A 6,000-nucleotide genomic window follows, 5' to 3' on the forward strand; every position below is an offset into this window, starting at 1 on the left:
AGCTTTTGTTGTCCGCCAGGGTTCTGTCCTAGGAACCTTCTTTTTTTACTTCTAAACACACTCCCTGGATGAACAAATAAGCTTCCATGGTTTCAATTACTATCTCTATTCTAATGATTCTTATATAAGAGTCCAGGTTTCTCTCGGGAGTTGCAGATCTGTAGAGCTGTCTAATAGACAGTCTCACTTTGATGCTCACAACATATCCAATGTGAATTCTTTCCTCTCCTAAAACCTGTTCCTATTCCTTAACTTATTGAATGACATCACCAAATATTTAGTTGCTCAAAGTCTAAAACATTTTTTTCTATTATTGTAATTTAGACGAAGTTTACAGAACTAGCTTCTCATTAAACAATTAGTACACATATTGTTTTGTAACATTGGTTAACAACCCCACGACATGTTAACACTCTCCCTTCTTGACCTTGGGTTCTCAATCACCAGCTTTCCTGTCCCCTCCTGCCTTCTAGTCCTTGCCCCTGGGCTAGTGTGCCCCTTTAGTCTCATTTTGTTTTATTGGCCTCTCTCATCTTTGGCTGAAGGGTAGACCTCAGGAGTGACTTCATTGCTGAGCTAAAAGAATGTCCAGGGGTCCACACTCTTGGGGTTTCTTCAGTCTCTGTCAGGCTAGTAAGTCTTGTCTTTTTTTGTGAGTTAGAATTTTGTTCTACGTTTTTCTTCAGCTCTGTCCGGGACCCTCTATTGTGATTCCTGTCAGAGTAGTCAGTGGTGGTAGCCGGGCACCATATAGATGTACGTGACTCAGGCTGGTAGAAGCTATGGCAGTTGTGGTCCATTAGTCCTTTGGACTAATATTTCCCTTGTCTCAAAGTCTAAAGCTTCTGGTCCAACCCTGACTCCTCCCTCTCTCTTTCCCACATCCAGAGATCTTAATATTTCTCGAATCTGCCCACTCTTCACTTTATCCATGCTGTTCTCGTCTCCGTTTTAGATCAGGCCAGCCTCATTTTCTGCCTGGACTGGTTACTACTCTGCCCACCTCTAGTCTTGGCTTTCTCCATTCTGTTCTTTGTATTGCAGCCAGTTTTCTCTTTATGTTACAAACCTGATTATGTAACTTCCCGGAATGAACTACTTCAATGGCTCCCCTCTGCCCTCAGTATAAAATTCGAACTCCTTACTATGGTTTCAAGATCTGGCTCATGCCTCCGTAGCCTCATCTCTAACCATTTTTCCCTTACACTTTTATGTGCCACCATTCTTATCTAGTTTAATCACCCTAAAGAACTATATTCACTCTAGCCTTCAGGCTTTTGCAATATTCCTCTGCCTGAAACATTTTCCCTTTTCCCAATGTCTACTTATCTCCTAGACATGGCTTCGTATAATTTTCTCAAGGAGTTATTTCCTGATTCCCCCCACCCTGCCCAATTCTGGGTTATGTGCCCATTGCAAAATATACTGTTTTCTGGTTGACCTTATGTATCTTCCCACCCTACCGTGAGCTAACATGAGAGCAATGTTGTGTCTGTCTAGCTCATTCTTTTCTGGTTTATTTTTAATTTTTTAAAGCGTACAATTCAGTGGGTTTTAGTATATTCACAAAGTTGTGCGATCATTACCACCATCTAATTCTAGAACATTTTCATCACCTCAAAAAAGAAATCCCATGCCCATTAGCAGTCACTTCCCATTACCATTTCCTCCCATCCCCTGGCAACTACTAATCTGCTTTCTGTCTCTATAGATTTTCCTATTCTGGACATTTCACATAAGTGAAGTCATACAATAGTGCCTATATTTTCTGTCTGATTTAGCTCATTCTTGAACCCTCAGTACCAACACAGTACTGGGAAAAGTAAGTGCTCAATAAATATTTGCTGAGTCAGTTGAAGAAGCACCACAAGAACAAGGAAGAATTAAGGGTCTAGAAAAGAATCACAGGATTTTAGAAGTAGGAGGAACTTTAAATGTCATCCAGCTCAAATTATCTATTTTCTAGATGAGGAAATCAAGGTCCAGAGAAATCAACTGACTTACCCAGGGTCAGTCAGTCATTCAGTGGCAGAACTGACAGTAAAACTTAAAAATTTTGACTCATGCTTTGGGGCTTTTTCTACAATGACTCCACAAAATGAAATTCTCCTTTGTTTTCATTCTAATAAGATACACTACCAGTGCCTCCCTAGTTGCTGGGCTTGCTTGCTTATTTCTCAACATCCTAGGGTCTCTATCTGGTGTTCTAGAACAAACTTGCTTCAGGAGGGCAAAAAGACCTTTAAAAAAAATTTTTTTTTTTTTAAATAGCCAGGCTCCTTGCAACCTCTAACTATCCTGTTGCTACTGTTTTGTTTTCCCTTTGAGCAGGTGTTTTGTGGAAGTCTCCTACTCAAGTACAAACCCTGCTTAATTTTGAAAGCTGACAGTCCCAGGAGGTATGACTCTACAGATCACGCACTCTTAGAGAATAGCTCTGGTGTTTTGTTTTGTTTTTTTTACCACCTTGTTCTCTGACTCATTATCTAAAGACCTAGGAGAGATTTTATAACTGTGGATTTTAAAAACAGAATTCTAACTTTCAAATGCCTTTCATTTATATATTTATTTGCATATTGGATCCATAAACATGAAAATTCACAGGGCATTGAGACTATTCAGTCTTACATTTCTTATGTTCACTCCATGACAATGATTAAGATCTTGTTGAGAAAGAGGCAAGATTTCTGTATTCTGTCTGATAAAGTCTCACTCTAAGTTTACCTCCTGACCTGTGTCTCAACTCCCTATTTATAATGGTGGCACAATTACTATTTTACCCCCCTTTTTTTTTTCATGTGTGAATCTGATAAAGATTAACCAGCTGTTGTTTAATTTATTAAGGCCTAAACCACTTTTTTTTTTGCCATTCTGAGTAAAGCCAAAACCAAAGTCCTTATTACATTTGCCCAAACTCAATGACGGTTGATTTCCTAATACTTTCCACCCATCTTTCCCAGTCTTCCAAAACATTTGTTTTTTTACAAGAAAATTCTATCAAGTGAACAATATCCAGTAGCTGGATTCTAAAATGTAAGCAGATGATCTTCCTTACACATACATGATATAAAAAAAATCTTCATTCAAAGGGAGTGCATGTCAACATAAATGGGCACAAAAGATTCACAAAGCTGCTAGGGAACGGAACATGTACTAATACTATTGCACTACTCCAAGCCCTTCATTTTAAAGAAGAGGAAAGTCAATTCAGTGAACGAAGAAAAGTCTTTTCAACCAATTGTGCCGGAACAATTGGACATCCAAATGGCAAAAAAAAAAAAAAAAAAAAGGACTTTGGCCTAAATCTCATACCATACACAAATATTACCTTAAAATGGGTCATGGATATAAATATAAAACAACAAAACTATAAAGAAGAAGAAAGTGTGGCCCAGCAAGAGGGCTTGGCTTGCCAAAGGTCAACCAGTTACTTAGAGGTTTCGCAGAAAATTATTCAGTAAATTCAGTAAATTATTATTCATCATTTTAATAAATTTCATTTAGCCCTGATAATTTCCCTACTTCATGCTCATTCAGAATAAATGGTTTCCACTACATTAATTGAGTATTTGTTCACGCTGTTTTGGTTTTTTAATATCTTTTGCATACTACTTCAATTATTCATTCATTCAACATTTACTGGGTGACTACAATGTGCCAGTCATCATGCAGGATTACAAAGATGTAAATTCTGTTCCAATATCAAGAAATGTATGGCCCAGTGGGGGTGAAATTAGATTATCACTCCCAATTAGATTGAAAACCCCTTTAGGGGTTAAGAATCATACCTTTACTTCATTTTTACCAGCCCATACAAGATGTGCTGTACAACCTATCCAATGGTCTGCACACTTGACCACAGTTTGAGTGATTGACTAAGCATGTGTTTCAAGATACTCTTTCCTCTGTATTGTTTGGGGAACTAAAGTCTACAAAGATGAGATGGCAAATCCTCAAGAAAGTGAAAGAAGAGCTGAGGTCAACCCGTGAGGCCTCACTCCCACCTCTCTCTCTCCTCTTGGTCTGTGCCAAGCGTTGGCTACGGCTTAACACCTCAATGGCTGCAGAAAATCTGACCTCCATAAGATAAAACCCCAAAGCTCCTAATACACAGAAGTCGTCTGCCTGGGGGGTAATTATTGCTGCTTTTTCCTCAAGATTGGCATGTTCATTTCCACCCCATTTTCTATTCAGGGGTGCAAAATCTAGATTGAAAAGCTACCAAATAGGGGGAACGTGGGTGGCCCCAGTACAATTCTACTTTTTTTTATGTGTGAAGTTTTTCATCGTCAAATGTTGGGGGAAAATGGTACCTAGAGGCTTCCCTTTGTCTTCCTCAACCCCGGCGTTCCCGCCGTCCCGTTTCTCCTCAGAGTATCTCAGGCACCAAATCAAACTTAAAGCCTCAAGGAAAAAATAAAGAAAAAAATTAACATAAAGAACATGGCCCTCACCTCAGCTCGACGACACCTCCCTTTGACGAGCCTCAACCGTCTTTTCCGGCCCAGACCCGCCCCTCAGGCTCATGAATAATCAACTAGCCCTTCCTGGGCGGGGCGAGACGTTTCCTCATAAATAATTCATTGACTCTCTAGGCTTGCCTGGGCGGCCGGCCTTGCTCGGCTTCATGAATATGCAAAATAGGGCGAGCAGCCGCTAACCGCCCCTGGCCCGCCACCTGCCTCTGTGTCTGGCCTCCCTGGAGCGCATGTCAATGCTCCTCGTCCGCTTGCCTGTTGGCGCCGCGCCTCCTCAGCCGCGTTTCCCGCGCTTCCGACGGCTCGCCCCGTGCTCCCGGGCGGGAGAGATCGGTGTCGAGCTTGCAGCGCCGCACGGGCCCTCGCAGAGGCCGCCGGCGCCGCGTTCGGGCGTCTGGCTGGCCATGCCCTCCTGCCGGCCTTCGGCCCAAGCAGCCGGTAGGTCGAGGAGAGCTTGCTGCAGGGCTTCCTGAGGAGGGGCTGCCCGCCGAGGTTGGGCGGCGGCGGCGAGGCCCACGAGGGCTGGGGGGTCTGGAGTGAACAGAAGCCGGCGGAGTTAGAGTCCGGAGGGACCTTGGGGCTGATGCCGGCCAGGGCCCGGATCTGGGGGGGCGCTCTGAGGCCTGAGGTCAGCGCTGGACGGCCTGGAAGAGGGGAGTCAGAGCCTGGAGGCACCCAGTCAGCGGGAAAGGCTGAGTTAGAGGTTCGGAGGGCAAAGTTTCCAGCCCTTGAGAACATTTTCAGCTTCTTCCCTACACCTAGACATGATTTTGCATTACTTTGAACATTAATTATGTAAATTAAAAAATAAATAAATAAAACATCCATAAATTACACTGTTCCTAGTCTTAGTCCGTTTCACAGAGGTAGCCCTTGTAAGCAGTTGGGGGTGTGTCCCCTCAGGTCCTTGCTCCTGTGTTTGGGTACATATTTATTTAGTACCTGGGAATCCCTGGGTAGTGCAAAAGAGCTAAGCCTTAGGCAGTAGGTTTGAGGTTGGGGTCCACCCAGAGGTACCTCAGAAGAAAGGCCTGGCAGTCTACTTCCAAAAAATCAGCCATTGAAAAGTCTGTAGAGCACACTTCTACTTTGACACACGGGGGGTCACCCTGAGTCAGAAACTACAGCAACTGGTTGAAGCCTTTCAAAGGTTAATGAAGTCAGTGTGACCAAAGCAGATTGTCTCAGAGGCAGTCAGAAGATCCCAAGCAGCCACAAGACTACTAGGATGAGGCCCCCCAACCAGTAACATCAAATACGTCCATCTAGACTGACCAAGCCGCACATATAAGACGCTTATAGAGTGTTGGCAAATGAAAGCCATTTAGTTACCCACAGAAAACAGCGAACAGTTTCATGACAAGCAGTCTCCCCTAGCTCAAAAGTTGTACAGGCAGAGAGAGAGACTTTTCTACTCTTGCCCTCACTTTTTACTGTGGGTGAGGGACCAGGAAGTCCCTTCCCAGTCAGTTTTATATTTCAGGGGCTACTGACCTACTGCATGGATTATAGTGTAGATTTC

General features: G+C 43.2%; 1 protein-coding gene across 1 annotated transcript in view; it reads right to left on the reverse strand.

The window, feature by feature from the left end:
- HORMAD2 (HORMA domain containing 2) overlaps positions 1 to 4,506 on the reverse strand; it is a 123,527-nt gene extending 119,021 nt beyond the window's left edge. The window contains exon 1 of the mRNA XM_023559244.2: positions 4,455 to 4,506. The gene's annotated coding sequence lies outside the window, so the exon portion shown is untranslated. The remainder of the gene's footprint in view (positions 1 to 4,454) is intronic.
- Between the last annotated feature and the right edge of the window lie 1,494 nt (positions 4,507 to 6,000).

The sequence above is a fragment of the Loxodonta africana genome, chromosome 19 (assembly GCF_030014295.1).
Source record: "Loxodonta africana isolate mLoxAfr1 chromosome 19, mLoxAfr1.hap2, whole genome shotgun sequence".
In the NCBI taxonomy this organism is placed as follows: Eukaryota; Metazoa; Chordata; class Mammalia; order Proboscidea; family Elephantidae; genus Loxodonta; species Loxodonta africana.